Source organism: Saimiri boliviensis, chromosome 21 (genome assembly GCF_048565385.1).
Source record: "Saimiri boliviensis isolate mSaiBol1 chromosome 21, mSaiBol1.pri, whole genome shotgun sequence".
Taxonomy (NCBI): domain Eukaryota; kingdom Metazoa; phylum Chordata; class Mammalia; order Primates; family Cebidae; genus Saimiri; species Saimiri boliviensis.
Window position 1 is genome coordinate 25,832,422 of NC_133469.1, and position 20,046 is coordinate 25,852,467.

At 45.5% G+C, this 20,046-nt stretch overlaps 1 protein-coding gene across 1 annotated transcript in view; it reads right to left on the minus strand.

Moving 5' to 3' along the window:
* Nucleotides 1-20,046, minus strand: part of LOC101043545 (DNA topoisomerase 3-beta-1) — a 270,953-nt gene that overhangs the window by 205,423 nt on the left and 45,484 nt on the right. Inside the window, exon 2 of the mRNA XM_074391007.1 lies at nucleotides 5-186. The gene's annotated coding sequence lies outside the window, so the exon portion shown is untranslated. The remainder of the gene's footprint in view (nucleotides 1-4; nucleotides 187-20,046) is intronic.

Below are 20,046 nucleotides of genomic sequence, written 5' to 3' on the forward strand. Positions count from 1 at the left end.
TCACCTAGACACACACTGTCTTTGTAAGTACATTCGAGGTGTAAAAGGCTCCTCCCAATTTTCCATTTGTTGTTTCTGGAGTCTCAGAAAATGCAAAACAAAACAGCACGACCTGATGACACTGAAATACGGTCTCGTTGTCCAGATGTGCTAAAACCAGCGTCCAGATCACAAGGCCAGCTTTTCCTGCATGGGGAGCAGCAGAAACACTGGGTGATCCCATGGAAATGGCTACCTCCCTCCCAGACAGCGCTCCTAAGTTTGTGACCTTCAGGGGTCCCAGCCTGATTCTTCTACTCCACACAGCCTCCTTGACCAGCTCTGGGCTCCAGCCTGAGGATGAGGCTGATTATCACTGTCACACAGCTGTGCCCAGACTTTATGTCACCAAGGGCTTCAATTCCATGGAGAAGTGAGAGAAAGATCTGCCCCCACTCCTCCTGACCGCCCCATCCCTCCCCTATCCCTGTGACCAACACCAGTTCATGCTAGGGCTTCCGCTGTCACTTGTGCTACTGAAAGCAGAGCACAAGTTCGGTGAAAATCACTCCTTTTCTTACTGGTCTCCCAATGCAAACAAATTTAATTTGTTTTTTGAAGCCAAAGAAGCTGCCGATACAAGCTGGGGACAAGAAGAAAGAAGAATCCAGCCTGTGTGACCCAGAGATCCAGGTGTCTTCTACCTGGCCCACAGGTGTCCCCTCCTTTTGGTGCAGCTGTTCTTGTTATTTCTTGAGCAGCAAAACTGTGGGAGAGATGGGTTCTGTCTTTCTTCTCAGATTACACCCTCAAGGATGTTCTGAAGTCTTAGGTATAGCATGGAAGCTCCCCATGGTTCTCCGGAGTCGGTTCTCAGAACCACACATGCTCCATTTCCCCTCTTTAATCTCTCAAATCCTGGTTATTCTTGCTCTGTATGTTTTTAAAAATCAATTATTTGTTTGTGATGGCCCTGGATAAACCTCAGTTCTTTGGGCCTAGAGTTTATGGTTCCAACCTACATTATCACAGGTGATCTCAATATTCATGAACACTTCCCAACCATCCTGTTACTCTTCACTGTCAGTTATGAAACATTTACCAGACAACCTTGATCAGGGATCAACATGTGTGAGTGTGGCAGGGGGGACAGGCCACCGGGACCCCTTACCCAGGAGAGGAAGAAAAACCTCTAAAGAGGAGGGTCTGTTTATAGCTATAGTATATTTATATCAAGCCCCATGACCAGAGCAATTTAAAAACAGACTCAAAAATCTTCAGGATGTCAGAGAGTCACAAGAACATAACGAGTGCCAGGCTAACAATGAAGGACAAAGAGAAACCCAGAGTGGGAAGCAAGAGCAGAAAACAATTTTTCTGGACAACATCACATTCTCCTAGCAAAAAAGACACCAAATTCCAGAGCCTGCACCCTGACAGTCGGGGGAATCTAGCAGTAAACCCTCACATCAACAATAACTGATAATACTAAGAGCAACTACGGAAGAGACACACGTAGAATTTTTAACAGGTTAGAACTAACGGAGTAGTCTGGGGGAATTTTAAGCCTTAAACTTGGTTTTAGATGGTGCTGGATTGATAATGACCCCAGGAACCTGGAAAAAAGATCTTGAATGCCCAGTTATAATGAAATATCTGGTAACAATAAGGATGGCACAATACTGTATGTATTGGGCAGCTCAGAGATCAAGAGGGACCAAGAGGCAAATGATGTCTCAGCTCAAATCCGTCGGAGAACAACAACCATTCTACTGTCCTGAGTGGTGGCATCAGAAAGATCCATCTGCAATAGTCAGGATGCCCCTCCAGGAGAGCTGGGCAGTGTCAGAGCGGCTGGAGGACCTGGGACCTGAGGCCAGCAGGGGGCGCTGTGGGACTGGTCCTGAGAGGAAAATACTCCACGGGCTCTCACATACGTGAGCAGGCAGAGTCCTCCCTGAAGTGTGATCCTTACTTACTTCACATTTGATGAAAAAGTGTGATCTGACACCTGTTTGAGAGTAAGAGGACATTTAGGAAGAGACACTGTCAGCCCCAAAATTGAGGACTCAGGCAGTTCAATTCTGGAGGCATATTCTTCATGCCCTGGATCTGCCTCCAGTTCAATCACTGAACAAGAAAGTCCTTCGGGGGCAAATATAAGGACTCCGAGGGGACCCTTCACTCCCTTACCCTCCTGGCATGTGAGTACAAGTGTTGGCTCATCCTGTTTTTCCTGGAATTTGCCATGTGCCCTCTATTTTACGTCTTTGAAAATTTTTTCTTCATGTTTGATAGCACTGTCCCATGATGCCACATGGCTTGGACTTTTGAATGAGAATGTTTGAACATTGAATACACACACACACACACACACACACACACACACACACATACTCTCTCTTTCTCTCTCTCTCTCAGAGAGAACAGAAAGAGAAAGAGAGATCTGTGGACAGTTGAGCTAGCACAGGCTGGCCTAGGACACAGTGAGTAAAGAGACAAGCCAGGATGAATTAAAAAATGCCAAATTCACAACAAAAAAATGTATTACAAACAGTTCAAAATTATTATCTTTTTTGTCTCAGTATAAAAAATAAACATTTAATGTATCTATTAGGAAATAATTAGCAATTCTGTAAATGATGTAAAAGAAAATGAATGAATGGTAAAACATGTTCTTTTTTCTTTTTTCTTTTTTAAAAATATATATATTTTATTGCATTTTAGGTTTTGGGGTACATGTGAAGAACATGCAGGATTGTTGCATAAGTGCATACATGGGAATGTGGTTTGCTGCATTCCTCCCCATCACCTATATCTGGCATTTCTCCCCATGTTATCCCTCCCCAACTCCCCATCCCCCACTGTCCCTCCCCTAGTTCCCCCCACAGACCCCAGTGTGTAGTGCTCCCCTCCCTGTGTCCATGTGTTCTCATTGTTCAACACCTGCCTATGACTGAGAACATGTGGTGGCTGATTTTCTGTTCTTGTGTCAGTTTGCTGAGAATGATGGTTTCCAGATTCATCCATGTCCCCACAAAGGAAACAAACTCATCGTTTTTTTATGGCTGCATAGCATTCAATGGTGTATATATGTGCCACATTTTCCCTGTCCAGTCTATCATCAATGGGCATTTGAGTTGGTTCCAGGTCTTTGCTATTGTAAGCAATGCCGCAATGAACATACGTGTGCATGTGTCTTTATAACAGAAAAATGTATAATCCTTTGGATATATACCCAGTAATGGAATTTCTATTTCTAGGTCCTTGAGGAATCACCACACTGTCTTTACAATGGTTGAAGTCATTTACACTCCCACCAACAGTGTAAAATTGTTCCTATTTCTCCACATCCTCTCCAGCATCTGTTGTCTCTCGATTTTTTAATGATCGCCATTCCAACTGACATGAGATGGTATCTCAATGTAGTTTTGATTTGCATTTCTCTAATGACCAGTGATGATGAGCATTTTTTCATATGTTTGTTGGCCTCATGTATGTCTTCTTTTGTAAAGTGTCTGTTCATATCCTTTGCCCACTTTTGAATGGGCTTGTTTGTTTTTTTCTTGTAAATCTGTTTTGGTTCTTTGTAGATTCTGGATATTAGCCCTTTGTCAGATGGGTAGATTGCAAAAATGTTTCCCCATTCTGTTGGTTGCCAATTCACTCTAATGATTGTTTCTTCTGCTGTGTGGAAGCCCTCGAGTTTAGTTAGGTCCTATTTGTCTATTTTGGCTTTCGTTGCCAATGCTTTTGGTGTTTTTGTCATGGAGTCCTTGCCTGTGTGTTATGTCCTGAATGGTTTTGCCTAGATCTTCTTCTAGGGGTTTTATGGTGTTAGGTCTTATGTTTAAGTCTTTAATCCATCTGGAGTTAATTTTAGTGTAAGGTGTCTGGAAGGGGTCTAGTTTCTGCTTTCTGCACATGGCTAGCCAGTTTTCCCCACACCATTTATTAAACAGGGAATCCTTTCCCCATTGCTTGTTTTTTGTGAGGTTTGTCAACGATCAGATGGTTGTAGATGTGTGGCATTGCCTCCAATGCCTCTATTCTGTTCCATTGGTCTATAGCTCTGTTTTGGTACCAGTGCCATGCTGTTTTGATTACTGTAGGCTTGTAGTATAGTTTGAAGTCAGGTAGTGTGATGCCTCCAGCTTTGTTCTTTTTTCTTAGAATTGACTTGGCTATGCAGGCTCTCTTTTGGTTCCATATGAAGTTTAAGGTGTTTTTTTCGAGTTCTGTGAAGAAGGTCATTGGTAGCTTGATGGGAATAGCGTTGAATCTGTACATTAATTTGGGCAGTATGGCCATTTTCACGATATTAATTCTTCCTAACCATGAACATGGAGTGTTCCTCCATCTGTTTGTGTCCTCTTTTATTTCGTTGAGCAGTGGTTTGTAGTTCTCCTTGAAGAGGTCCTTTACGTTCCTTGTTAGTTGTGTTCCTAGGTATTTTATTCTCTTTGTAGCAGTTGTGAATGCCAGTTCATTCTTGATTTGGCTCTCTTTAAGTCTGTTATTGGTGTATAGGAATGCTTGTGATTTTTGAACATTGATTTTGTATCCTGAGACTTTGCTGAAGTTGCTTATCAGTTTCAGGAGATTTGGGGCTGAGACGATGTGGTCTTCTAAATATACAATCATGTGGTCTGCAAATAGAGACAATTTGACTTCCTCCTTTCCTAATCGAATACCTTTTATTTCTTTTTCTTGCCTGATTGCTCTGGCTAGAACTTCCAATACTAGATTGAATAGGATTGGTCAGAGAGGGCATCCTTGTCTAGTGCCATATTTTAAAGGGAACGCTTCCAGTTTTTGCCCATTTAGTATGATAATTGGCTGTGAGTTTGTCATAAATAGCTTTCATTATTTTGAGATACATTCTGTCAATATGTAGTTTATTGAGAGTTTTTAGCATAAGGGGCTGTTGAATTTTGTCAAAGGCCTTCTCTGCATCTATTGAGATAATCATGTGGTTTTTGTCTTTGGTTCTCTTTATGTGGTGAATTACATTTGGTTCTGTTTATGTGACTTGTGTATGTTGAACCAGCCTTGCATCCCCGGGATGATGCCTACTTGATCATGATGGATAAGCTTTTTGATGTGCTGTTACAATTGATTTGCCAGTATTTTATTGAAGATTTTTGCATCTATGTTCATCATGGATATTGGCCTGAAGTTTTCTTTTCTTGTTGAGTCTCTGCTGGGTTTTGGTATCAGGATGATGTTGGTCTCATAAAATGACTTGGGAAGGATTCCCTCTTTTTGGATTGTTTGGAATAGTTTCAGAAGGAGTGTATGACCTTCCTGTACCTGCACCACTGAGCAGGAGCCATTTTCTACACTTCAGGGGCCACTGAGCACTAGATTCTAACACACACCAATGCTTCGCTATTTTATCCTCCACCCTCATGGAGTCCTTGTCCAAGCCTGTTGTTCAAGCAGAGACAAACCACACAGCAGGAACAAATGTGCTCAAAGAAACTTGAACTACAGTGCTTCCTGGGCAAAGAATGAGAAACAGGCCAGGCACGGTGGCTCACGCCTGTAATCCTAACACTTTGGGAGGCCGAGGTGTGTGGATCACCTGAGGTTAGGAGTTCAAGACCAGCCTGGCCATCATGGTGAAACCCTATCTTTAAAAAAAGAAAAAGAAAGAAAGAAAGAAGGAAATACTTGAGTTGGAGAAGTTTCCATCTCAACAACTTAGACTCAGGACGAAGAACTCTGGGGCTTCTCCAGCATGGCCAGACTCTCACTCCACTTCAGAATCCTTAGTCATCAGACCAGGAGTTCCTTTAGGGATCAGATCAAGAGTTTCTGGGTGCACATTCCACGGCCTTTTAGTCCTATCATCTGGGCATGAGTAGCTTGTCACCTCATTGTATCCACCACTTCTAAACCTCCTTCCTGAGTGCTGGGTTACAGGATGCTAACTGCCATTTATATAGTCTTATAAACACACACGCGCGTGCACGCACGCACACACACAGACACACACACACACACACACACACAAACACACATACTTATTTTGATGTTCCAGCAAAAATAAAACTAAACTCAGCAGGAACAGAAACAGATTTGAATAATACACAAGACAATCTTAATGAACATTGAAGCAGAAATTTCTCAGAATATTAGCAATTAGAGTCCATGTTATCCTAGCACTTTGGGAGGCCAAGGTGGGTGGATCACCTGAGGTTAGGAGTTCAAGACCAGCCTGGTCTTGATGTCAATGAGGAATGTCATGTCAATGAGGAATCACCTTGACCATCTAGGGGGATGGGGGTTGAGACATTTACACAGTCATTGGAGGATGATGAACATGTTCTTTGAAAAAATAGCAGGTTTAGAGATATCAACCAGAGGTCAGAGGCTTCAATTAGAGAACGAGCCTGTGACTTCTCAGTGCTGTTTCCCTGAAAAACTCTGGGAGAAAGAAATGGAGCAACTGGACATGATGCCATGGGGTTCATTGATCCTGTGTCATTGCATGAGCAGCATGCATCAGCATGGCCTCACAGGGATGAAAAAGGGCATCCTTCAAAAAAGGCCATTTCCTGATAAATTAGTAAAGAAATATCACAATATTTTTACCAGTGAACTTCCATTTTCGTGCATATGTTGAGTTAAATAATATCTAATATACACTTTTCTAAATGAATTTTTTTTCTCACAAAATTGTACAATTAAATTTTTGTTTTGGATAAGAAATCAAGAAACACATACATTCTTATGCTCTCATAAAAACCAGGTATAAGAAAGGAAGTGACCACTCCCAAATTCATTTAAAAAGTCAAGGTTTTGGTTCAAAGCTAAGAGAGTTGTCACTGTCAAGATGAAGTCAGTACCATTCATGGCATTTAAAGCTGCGGTACAAGTATCTATGATTGCCGATTCACCCAAATTTCTAGTGTATGTTTGCATGTTGAACACAAACACACACACAAAGAGAAAGGGCAAAACTAGAAAACAGATTTATCTTTTTGAGTTTCCAATTGGAAGGGAAAATGAACAAAGAGTGAAAAATACGTTAAGAAGAATGATGGGAGGAGTAGGGTTAGAAAGGTGATGAGGAGCAGCTCAGCCTTCCCATTTTGGGAATCATCTTAGTGGAGCAGAGAAACCTTCCTGTTGCCACCTGACTCTCCACAGTAGAGAAAGAATAAATAACTAAACATAAAAAAAACCCTTAGGAAAAAGATTGTCATCATATCAGTGCTATTAATAGTTCAGTTAATAAATCTGTAACAATATGCAGAAACTTACTGGCTTTTATACATGGAGTAAGAACCTGAAAGGCTGCAGAACATGAAAGGAAGAAAACTCAGATTGCAGTGTTCATTTTTTAAAAAATATTTTGAGTGTCCTACAGGAGCTATATATATTATTATGCAAAAACTAACAGACAAGGAAACAAGAACTATCCAGCCTTAATGGTGGAATACAATGTGCATTTTATGTTGCTCGTAGGCATAGGTGAGTAATTCAGACCATGCTGCTGTGGGAGACTCATTTCCCCTCATGATGGAGGCTCAGCAAAAAAGTTTCAGAGGTTGGGGCTGGTATTAAGGGTTGGAATCAACTGAAGGTGACTTCACTCTGCAGTGAAGCCGGACTTGACTGAATGACCTGAGACTTCTTCCCATGTGGCCTGGGAGTCTAGGAAGCTGGGCAGTCTTAGAGAATTCAGAGCTCTGACTTGGTTTATGAAGTGTCACTTCCACAGAAACTGTCAGTGCCAAGAGATCACTAGTGTCAGCTCTGGTTAACAGGGAGGGGCCTGATCTTACTGGAAGTGAGGGAAAAAGAAAAAGCTGTTTTCACATAAACACAGGCAGATACCACTTTAAAACACACTCCAGGCAGGACTCCCACTCCAGAAGCTATGGTACCGGATGCGTCACCTATGGCATGGGTCGAGGTAGAGTAAAGGTAAGTTTGACATCTGTCTTGGTCACCCTGAGGTTTTTTGATAACTAAATATAAACATATAGGGTATCTCACAGCACAATTCTACGACAAGAAATGAAGTGTGTGCCTTCAACGTTGCTGTATCAAGGAGGCAACATCAGGTGTGAGCACATGACTTGCCTGTCCCTCCAGCTCCCTGCACTGTGGTCATACCTGCTGCTGCCACATTCTCAGCAGGAGCATCCCTACAGGGGCACAAATTTTTTGGCTCAGGCTGGTTATCACTCTGGGTCCACAGTAGCTGGTCGGAGAGAAACTGTCTTCAGCCCTGCCCAGCAGAAGAAAAGTGCAGTCCAGACTGATCAGCTGGGTTCCTGCCATCCAGGCAGAAGTCCTTGTCTGTGTGGAGGCCCAAAACATGACTGTGCTTCCTTTGAGGATTCCTCCCACACCAAGGCTGTGGGGCTCTGCTGCCCTCCTCAGGCCCTGTGCAGTCTGTTCTATCCCTGCTTTAGCTGTGGCCTAACCTGCTCCCAGCAACCTCCCTGCACACAGGACACCGGAGTCCTCCCGAGGCCTGCTCTTCCTGGAGAAGAAGGAGAACCAGGCAGTAAGGTCTATCTGAGCATCATGGGAAGGAAGTGATCCGATTCTGACTCCAGTGGACACACACCCTTGGTGTCTCCTGCTGTTACAGCCACAGGAAGAGGGGGAAATGTGTGGGTCGTGGTTCTAGCCAGGAATTATCCATAGAGGGTGAAGGGGCAAGGACGCTAGGCATGGGGTCTCCTTGTTAGCCTCACGGTGTCAACGGCCTGTGTTTTGTGTTTCCGGAGAGATCTATGGCTGGAGGTGAGACTCCCTAGCAGAAGACAGGAATCAAAGAGGAGGATCTCTAATAGAAAGATTCACAAAGAAGGAGGGAGAAAAAATTGGGCAACATGCTCAGGGTGAGAAAGATGGATTTGTGTTAAGGGCTATTTATTTAGCTTCTCTGGTTCTTGTTTTTTTTTGTTTTTCTTTTTGTTTTTGTTGTTTTGAGATGGAATCTTGCTCTGCTGACAGACTGGAGTGCAGTGGCACAATCTCGGCTCACTGCAACCTCTGCCTCCTGGGTTCAAGTGATTCTTCTGCCTCAGCCTCCCTAGCAGCTGGGACCACAGGTGTATGCCACCATGCCCGGCTAATTATTGTATTTTTAGTAGACTGGGTTTCACCATGTTGGCCAGGATGGTCTCGATCTCCTGACCTTGTGATCTGCCCGCCTCGGCCTCCCAACTCTCATTTTTATTATTAAATAATTTAATAACAAAAATTGTTTTTCAACGAAATTTCAGGAAATTCTAATCACCATTCCTTTATTAAACATCTAGATATGTACATCTAAACATATGTATATACAGGTGTATATATAAAACATATATATTTGTGTGTATATTTATATATATGTATATATGCATGTGTATATAAACACAAAAAGACAAATTTAAGAAGTGGGGAGACTTCCTTAATTTCTTAGTAATGGTCTGTTTATACCTAATAAAAAGATACCCCTAAGGTTGAACCACTGGCATCATTTTATTTATAATGTGGAACAATAGAGTGCTTATGGCTTATAAAGATATTGGATCATATTTTTCTAGCAATATAAGAAATAAGCGGGCCGGGCGCAGTGGCTCAAGCCTGTAATCCCAGCACTTTGGGAGGCCGAGGCAGGTGGATCACGAGGTCAAGAGATCGAGACCATCCTAGTCAGCATGATGAAACCCCGTCTCTGCTAAAAATACAAAAATTAGCTGGGCATGGTGGCGCGTGCCTGTAATCCCAGCTACTCAGGAGGTTGAGGCAGGAGAATTGCCTGAACCCAGGAGACGGAGGTTGCAGTGAGCCGAGATCGCGCCATTGCACTCCAGCCTGGGTAACAAGAGCGAAACTCCGTCTCAAAAAAAAAAGAAATAAGCAAAAGAGTAAAACATTTTAAATTTAAATCAATACTTTTGTTTTTTTTAGTTGCCATGTTTATCTACCAAGTAGACATTATATCATTCTGATATTCTTATAAATTATTGAACTAAAGCTTCTTAAATACAAATGTTTTATGTGCAAACAGCATGTCAACATTTATGTTTCTCACATATGCTTTCAGAAATCACTTTAAAATGTAGCAGTTTATAATGTTGACAAAATATCAAAACCTATAAACTCCGGGTTTAAAAACAACAAAGTATACAGTATACTTACTTAAGAAAATAGTGTCAAAATGCACTACTGTAAGAGACCATGATCAATACTGGAATTTTCTTTTACATGAAGACACTAAAAAAATTTTAGCATTGACTAGATACGGTTGTATAGATTCCCTTATGTTTACATTGCTGTCCTTGAGAAGGAGTGTGGGTGGGTATAAGCAGAGGTAGCTGTGCAGGCCCAAGATGCTAGCCTGGCCCCCTTATACAGCGTCCCATCCAGTCTCACACATGGTCCATGATTATCTTCTTGACTTGAGTGGAGAGAAAGACAAGTGGTAGAGAGACAGGAAAAGAGTTAGTTTAGAGCATTAGAAACACAGAGAGTCGGCAGTGGGAGGGAAAGAGGTAGATACGCGGGTTCATATAGTACTTTGACAACTGTAAACTTACTTCTGAGTGAAGCATAAGTCATTGAGAGTGTGGAACGGTAAAATGGTATTTCAAAATAAAATAAAAGAAGATTCCAGTGAGCATGTGGGAATCACAAACACTCACAGCTGGGTGAATAAACAAGTTCTGCCATCTGGGGAAGTTTCTCTGCACACAAGGAGAATAAGTGTGTTTGCCACTGTCATACAGAAGTTCACCCATACAGAGACACAAGGAAATGCTTATAAAGAGATCCTTATTGGGAGCAAAGTATTGGAAGCAATGTAGGTGTTCAACACAAATGGAATTCAGAACACAAATAGAAGATAAATTGCTAGCCATTTGGAAGTAATATAATAACTTCTTATGCAATGTGGATAAAAATACAATTATCAGTTGAAAAATAACAACAAAAACTTTCACCAAATCAAAAAAAAATCAAATGCTCTCAAGAAAAAAGCAATGTTCCACTGATTTAAAAACAGAAACATGCATAAAGGATTCTTCAAGCCTATGTAATGGGCTTTTTGGAAAGTAGACTTGAAGCACATTATTTCACATAAATGGGTGTCTTAGGAAGAGATGGGGACACATGTAATGGCTAAAATTCAAATAAATCCATAGAGAGGTCTTTTAGTGCCTAGTGATGAGAGTACTAATAATATTATGTGATTAAATTCCAAAATATAAAACAGAAAATTATTCATTTGGGGGTTGTAACAGATGGTTAAGTAAAGTGAGGATTCACGAGGGGCTGATGCAGTGAATGACAAGCTCTCTGTGTCTCATTGTTAGTGAGAAGGGCATTGGTTTGCCAGAAACCCCTGTTATTTAGGTTTCACAGGGTCCCTGGGTCCCTCTCCAACATCATGAGTAGGTTCAGAAGAGGAACAGAAAAACCCATGATTCTCTGGCTAACATGGCCCAGGTGTGTCAGAGAGGTAAGAAGGGTTTGAGATCTTGGACAAAGTGAGACAGTGGAAGAAACTCCTGAGATGACCCCACCCAGCTCAGAAACTACTCAGGGGCTGCAGGGGAGTTTAGCCATCAGGGTGCTCACGAGACTCAGTTTGGGCTGCAACTCAGATCTGCTGGGACCCCGGGGTCACCATGACCCAGGCCACCTCCACCCCTGGGTCAGTGCATCTCTTCCCTCTCTCCTTCTGATCCGTGAGTAACCAGGGCACGGAGGCCCACAAAAAGTCAGATGGCAAGGTCTTATGCAAATGCTATGACTTCACCCCCATGAAGATCTGGGGGCTATAAAGAGACTTACGGGAGCTATCTCCAAAGCAGGGCTTCAGGAAGCACAGTGGGCATCTGCACCATGCCTTGGGCTCTGCTCCTCCTGACCTTTCTCACTTACTCTGCAGGTGAGAGTGGATCTTATCCAGGGACAGGCGGGATCCACACCCACCTCTGCTTCGGCCCCTCCACTTCCTGCCTCAGTGGATTCTGATCCTGCTCTCACATTTCTCTCTGTCCCTCTTGCAGTGTCAGTGGTCCAGGCAGGGCTGACTCAGCCATCCTCAGTGTCCAAAGGCCTGAGACAGACGGCCACACTCACCTGCACTGGGAACAGCAACAATGTTGGCAACCAGGGAGCAGCTTGGCTGCAGCAGCACCAGGGCCACGCTCCCAAACTCCTGTCCCACAGGAATAACAACCGGCCCTCGGGGATCTCAGAGAGATTCTCTGCATCCAGGTCAGGAAATACAGCTTCTCTGACCATCACTGGGCTCCAGCCTGAGGACGAGGCTGACTATTACTGCTCAGCATGGGACAGCAGCCTCAGTGCTCACACAGTGCTTCAGATCAGTGGGGAAATGAGACAAAAACTCAAGAGCTCCCCAGGCCTCACTGAGCACATGGCACCTCACAGTTTTACTGAACCATCCCCAAAAGTCAAGGGATGTATTCACAACAGTGTACACTATTTACGACTGTTAAAAATAGAAACATGAGGCTGGGTGCGGCGGCTCACGCCTGTAATCTCAGCACTTTGGGGGGCTGGGGTGGGAGGATCACTAGGTCAGGAGAGTGAGACTGTCCTAGCTAACATCATGAAGGCTGAGCTCTACTAATAATACAAAAAATTAGCTGGGTGTTGTGGCACATGCCTGTTGTCCCAGCTACTCGGGAGGCAGAGGCAGGAGAATTGCTTGAACCTGGGAGGCAGAGGTGGCAGTGAGCTGAGATCGTGCCACTGCACTGCAGCCTGGGGAACAGGGCAATGAAGCGAGACTCTGTCTCAAAACAAAAAACAAAAAGGAAACATGAAGTGAAATTAGCAAGCCTCCATTATTCACAAATGTGTGTAGGTAACATCATTGTTTTATATTAGTAGATATACATATGTATAAAATATATGTGTGTGTATATATATATATATATATATAATTACTAGTGCATAAACATGCATATGCACTAGCAATTAGTAAGAAGAGAAACACTATGTTTAATTAAGAAAATATTTATTATTCCAGAGTTTTCTTATCTATTCCATTTGAAGATGCTGGGATCAGTGCACTGAGCGTCCAGCTCTCTGGTCATGAGAGTTCATTCAGCAGGGCCACCAGCAGCCTCTCCCTTCTGTGGCCTGGGCTTATGCCTTGTCTTCTCATTAGCATCCCCTTCCTCTCTGTCACAGGGATCCCTAGACTCCTCCTGCAGATCCAGACTTGTCCACCACAGTTGGTTGAAACCTCCTGGGCCCCACATTACTGTGCACCCTCAACAGCACACACGAACAGGACAGTGTTCCCACGCGTGTTCTTCTTTTGCCCAATCACTGTTCTCTGACAGCCATGGGCAGTGTGTGGAGAGAGCAGGTGAAGCTGGAGCTTTGGGATACAGTTGACAAAGATGTTGACATTTTGAAAAAAATGAAGAAAATATATACAGCTGTTTTAAGGATAACTGTCCATCGAGATAAAAATCCATGCATGAGAGCGTCACTCTTCCAATGATGGATGTGCAGAGGATTCTTCTCACTCTACTGTTAAGTAGTGACACCTGGAAAGCTTACTGTGTGATTTAGTGTGCAGACAGCTTGTAAATCACTTAACTGACACTAGGGAAGTTGACCAAACACTGTCCTCTCCACCTGTGAGGCCCCACTACCCTGTCACTTCTTGAGTCTGCCTTTCCAATTCTGCTTCTTCAGATTTAAGGCATCTCTCCCTTATCTCTTTAAAGTCGTTGCCCAAGTCTGTTCAGGAAGTGCTAACACACGGTGAGAATCCAGGGTGTGTATTGGGGGAGTGATTCTGCGCCTAGGAGAGCCTGGCCAGGAGACACAACACAGCTTGTGGGTGGGCATGCTCCCCACAGTGGAGCTTCTGGAGACAGAGCTCTGAGATGTCATCCACCACATCCTACAGTTGGGAAAAGGCGTCGGATGAAGCCCGACCTTCCTGGAGTGTTCAGCTGTGTCAGTCAATAAAGTAGAGGGTCATGATTCCGTGGCCCTTAGGCGCTGCTATGGGTCTGACGAGAGAGAAAATTTCCAGGAGGCAACTGGCTGAGCCTGTTCTAGTGGGAGTGGCTACAATTTCCCCATGGGTATGTGACTGTCCCTCAGCCGGAACTGCTCTCATCCTATAGGAATGACAAAAGTTATTTCTTCCTTTTCCACCCCAAATGGAAGTTCTATCCAAAGAAGAGACCAATCCTCAATCACAGCACAGGTCAGAACTGAGAAGAGAGCATGGTAGCAACGTATTTGCAGGAAGGGGTTTTACTGCACAAAGATGAAGAGAAAGGGTAGAAAAGATCTAAGCATCCCCAGACCCCACTGTGGACCCCAGGAAGCTGTGTTGGGCATCCCCACGTGGATCCGTGGACATTCACTTGTAATATACAATCCACATGAAAACATTGCCTGCTGGGCAAGTGCAGCTCAGCGGCAGGTTCTTACCCTCACATAAAATGAGGTGGTTGATGGCCCCTCACCCCATGCAGAATTCCTGACCTGCCATCTGCCCCCATTCTGAAGAACTGACAAGCAGCAGCAAAATCAGCACAGTTCAGGTCCCTCCGGTAGTGATCACAGCATTGGGAAGCGAAAGTGGGGACAGAGATCTGTGACTAAGAAGGGGGTTGTGAGGTGTGCTGTGAAGATGAGGGGCGTCGGATTGTTTCATATTGGAAGTCACGTGAGGATGACAGCCGGTAGGTGTGTGAGCCCAGAGGCTTCACTGAACTGGTACTGGACTGTGTTGTGACCAGGTCATTCTCCCCATGGGCTCTCTGTGCCCATCCAGTGCCTCACAGCCTCACACATTCACTCCACCCACTCCTGCATGTGCCTGGGGCCTCCCCTGGAGGGCAGATCTTTCTGTGCAGATCCCAAGTGAACCAGGCCAAGGTGTCCTTCCTTCTGCCACGGATGCTTCTCCTTCCCCTGCTTCTCCTCATGTTGCCTTTTCATCCTCTCCAGGGGGCCCCAAACCTCACAGCTCCTGTCCCTCAGGGCATTTACCAGCTCCTCCCAGCCCTAATACCCTGTCATTTTCAGGCACATGAAGAGCATCTTGACTTTCCCTGGGACCCGGTAGGAGCCCGCTCTCCCTTGGTCAGTTTCCCAGTCACAGCCCTGCCCTGGACCACACTCCTGCCTGCCCCTCTGAATGCACTTTTTCTCTTTTTTGTCTTTGCTTATCCTCTCACACCTCCTTAAGTGTCACGCTGTCTTTGTCCAGAACTGGGATGCAGAGCCTGGCTCACCTCTGTGGAATGAACACAGGGACTGGACAACAGTCATCTATGGAGAAGGGACCCCTCCCAAGGTAATCAATGTGTGGAATTTCATGTGCCCTCCCAAAGGTCCTCATTCCATTTCTCACTCATGCAAAGAGGTCGGATTTGAGGTAGACAGACAACAAGAAGGGGACTAATGGCCTGTGAAGTCCTTCACATCTGAGAAGGCTCTTTGGTAGCGCTTGTTTCTTCACAACGTAAACGATGCTTAGATGAATAAACATAAACTTGTGTCTTAAAATATGTCTTCCTTTCTTCGTTATGTCCCATTTTAGACATTAATCAACTTTTAAAATAGCCTTTCTATATTTGGAAAATTCACATTCTATAAATCTCTGATTCTTTCTGCAGAAGATAAATGTCCCGTATTTCCCAGGAGCATGTAAATATGTCATTGAAAATATTACGCCCCAAATAGAAAAGCTACAACTATAAAAATCTTAGTAAAAAACACTAGGAAGAAGTTTCACAACGTAAGTTTTGGAAATACTTTTTTGGATTTAAAAGCACAGGAAAAATAGAAAAAGGGGAATACAGATTAATTGGATTTCATTGAATTGTAAAACTTAGGTGCATCAAAGGACGCTATCAGTAGCAGAGCGCCAAGATGGCCCAGAGAAGCCGGCACAGGAATGTAGCCCCCAGCAAATGAGGCGCAGAGGGTTGGGGACTTCAGGATTCCAAAGGAGGGACTGATAAGACTCTGAAAATAGGCCCAAGGTTGGAGGCACAGGGCGAGAGCCGCCCAGGGGGGCAAATCAAGAAGGGGCGGGGTGGGGGGGAGCGGGTCTCGTCCCCACCTGAAACGTGCAGCTGGCTTGGAGGGTCGGGGACTTAACCCCCTCGGTGCTGCAAACCGGATCCTGTGCTTACCTCATCCCTCCTGCAACCCATGGTGGACGACAGCCGTGCCCGACGCTTGGGCGCCGCGGGCCGTCGATGCAAATCCGAGCAGCAGCTGCCGCTGGGCATGGCAAGTTGTCACAGGGACCTGGGCGGGGTGTGGACCAACGCCAGGGGACAGACCGTCCCACAGAGGGAGGCCGAGTTGGAAGCAGGGACACAGACCAGAAGGCCTGGCCGGCCCCACCTCCGCAGAACTCACACTGAAGCCCTGGCTAGAGAGCTGGGCAGCAAATACAGCAGCTCGACCACATCCAGGAGGATCCAGCTGGGGGAGGAGAGACGCCATGGGGAAGGCGGGGCCGCTCTCACCTGCAGACAGACTCCAGGGAAGGACCACCCACCCGGCCCCTGACCGACCCGAGAGCCCGGCGGCGCCCTCTGCAGGCCAGAAACGATACAGCTCCGACCGCAGCAGAAAAAAACGGCCACTCAGACTCCTCCTGAAATCACCAACTTCAAAGATCAAAGGGAAATAAATTCGCGAAGATGGGAAAAAACCCAGCGTAAAAAGGATGAAACCACCAAATAACAGAACATCTCTTCTCCGCCCAGAGATCACAACTCCTCACCATCAAGGGAACAAAAAAAGACAGAGGATGAATCTGACGATTGACAGAAGCAGGCTTCAGAAGGTGGGTAATAACAAACTTCGGAGTTAAAAGACCATGTTCTAACCCAATGCAAAGAAATTAAGAACCTTGAAAAAAGATTAGATGCAACGCTAACTAGAATAACCAGCTTAGAGAAGAACATAAACAACTTGATGGAGCTGAAAAACACAGCACGCGAACTTTGAGAGGCATACACAAGTTTCAACAGCCGAATCGATCAAGAAGAAAGGATATCAGAGATAGAAGATAAAATCAATGAAATAAAACGAGAAGGTAAGATTAGAGAAAAAAGAGTTAAAAAAAAAAAAAAAAGGAACAAAGCCTCATAGAACTACGGGATTGTGCATATCACCTTAACCCAGGGATCTTCAGTTCAGGCTGATATTCCCTTGGTTCTTCTATAGTCTTTTCTTCTTTCTTCCTCTGATTCCACCAAATTATCTCTTCCTGGACCCTGGAGTGCAGCAGGGCCTCGGTGGTCACTGACCCAGGGATTAAGGAAATGAGAGCGGACTCTGGTGCCCCTCCTATACCTTTGTTTTTATCAGGATCAATTGCAAAAGGTAGGTATTAGGCTATCCAGATCAACATGGCATTTCCAACACTGAGTTCTATGCCCAGCAAAAGATACATGCTCAATAACTATTTGACAAAGACCTACTTCTTATCACATGGGGTACATTCTACTGGCCCCAGGATGGGGCTGAACTGGGAGACGTAGCTGTGGACCTGCTCGTCTCTTTGCCCTCACCCTAAGAGCTGATGTGGCATCCACCAGAAAGAGCATTCACGGACAGAGAGGGGACCATGGGCAACCTTCTCTGGTATGTGAGACATTGCTCCGCCGGGGCACACACCCCAGATGACCATGACCACAATTCTGGGGCAGTAAAGAACACAGATTTACAAGAACAACCGTCTGGAAATGTGCGAAGGGCATCCTAGAGGAAAGAGCTCCCTTTCAACTCAGTGCTGCAGGACTACAGAGGAAGGAGAGCTCTGACCACCAGGGAGGAGCCACATGAGAGGAGAGGTCCCAATGTGGGAAATGAGTTCATGAAGGTCAGTCCCTGCTCTGGGTTTGATTCTGACCTATGAGGATGTTGTGTAGTCACCACTTGAGTCTTCTACAATAAACAGTGAGAGCGCCATGGACAGATTCACCCCTGAGGAGCCCAGTAAAGTATGAGGACAGCCCTAAGGTCACAGGGAGAGGATACAGGCACCACCTGGCCTGACACAGAGAGGGGACAGAGAACAGAACAGCAGGGAGGCAGCAGTGTCTCTGAGAGGCCTGGGTCACCTTGTAAATGGTTTGTTTTGGTCTGGACACCAGGAGGCGCTTGAGAACCATTCCTGAGAAGACTGGGGGTGATTAGAGCAGAACCAGCCACCTGCCCTGCCTGGTGTCCTCTTCTCAGGGCTCGCAGCTGGGTCCTCCCCACCCCTTAGGACCACAATGCCCCACCCCTGCCACCCCCTGACATCCTCAGGCATAGGGACCTTACCTAGGGCTCAGGGTGGGATTAGAAAGCTGGGGGTTCTGATTTGCATGGATGGACCCTCCCACTCTCAGATATGAAGAGGGGCAGGGAGACATTTGGGAAGCTCTGCTTCAGCTGTGGGCACAGAAGGCAACACTCAGGACAATCTCCAGCATGGCCTGGGCTCCTCTCCTCCTCACTGTCCTGGCTCACTGCACAGGTGACTGGATGGGGTCCAGGGGAGGGGCCCTGGGAAGCCTATGGATTCTTGCTTTCTCCTCTTGTTTCTACACCCAGAATGATGATGGCTGTGTGTCTCCCACTTCCAGGATGCTGGGCCCAGTCTGTGCTGACTCAGCCGCCCTCAGTGTCTGGGAACCCTGGGCAAAGTGTCACCATCTCCTGTTCTGGAAGCAGCTCCAACATCGGAAGTAATTATGTAAGCTGGTACCAGCAGCTCCCAGGAACGGCCCCCAAACTCCTCATTTATGAAAATAATAAGCGACCCTCTGGGGTTTCCGACCGATTCTCTGCCTCCAAGTCCGGCACCTCAGCCTCCCTGGCCATCACTGGACTCCGCCTAGAGGGCGAGGCTGATTATTACTGCTCAGCATGGGATGACAGCCTGAAAGCTCGCACAGTGCTCCAGGCCAATGGGGAACTGAGACAAGAACCCCCTTCCTCCTGTGCCAGGAAGGTGAGTCCCTGGCAGCTGCTGCTCAGGCCTGCTCTGTGGCTTCTGCTGCTGAAACTTCCCCACTGGTCCCAGCGGCATCCAGGGCCCTGCGTGAGAGTAGAGGCTCCATTTCTTTGTACTCAGAGTCAGGAACAGGAACTCTAAGAAGCAGAGCTTCCTGATCCTGCATCTTGGGACACAGGGTCTCTGCACTGCAATCCTGGGCCGAGGTGGCAGGGCCAGCTGTGACATCACAGACCTTCCTCTAATGGGGAGCCTGTGTCTCCATCATCCTCCTTTGCACAATTCTAAAAGTTTCCAGAGGGGTCTCTTTCCCTCCTTTGTCCACAGTGTGAATCCCAATTCTTTTCTCCTAAGCCCATTCTTTATTAAAAAAATTATTTTCATGGAGGAATTATGTACATAAAATAAACCACCCATAGTTTTTGTAGGAAATTAGACACATTTTAGCTTTTTTCTGGATCCTCGAAAATGTCACCACCACTGAGCTATGCAGCCTGTGTCCAATCCCAGCAGCTCTTCGTGACACTTTGCTTTCTAACATCTCCCTCCCTCCCCCAACACCCTCTTTAAAAGCCACAGATCTGCCTCTGTCACTGTTCGGCTTCCATTTTCTGGAATGTATCAGTGATATCACACATGATCTTCCTATTTCTTCAGGCTTCGTTGTTTTGTGATTCCCCTGTCATTGCTGAATTGCACCCATCCCATAGAGGGCTAGTATATCTGAGGGTTCCTAGGCCATTTTGCCTTTTTACAACAAAATCATATAGATTAAAATAATTCATGTGAAGAAACACATGGGCAGAGTTCAAGAGAATTCCAAGCACAAGCACCCGGGTGTCCTCTCCCGGTGGAGTAATAGACAATGCTGCAATCTTCTGGCTGCAATGTGAGATTCTGACCTCTGCTCGCTCTGGAGAGGTTGAACTGTGTGCTTTAACAGCAGTGAGAACTGATGAGTTCTAGGTCAGAATCCATGAGAGGGGAGGTGTCAGTGGTGAGGTGCCTGATTTAGGGGCACACTGATTTACAGAGTAGGCAGCTCTGATTTTGGGGTGCTACTAGTGTCA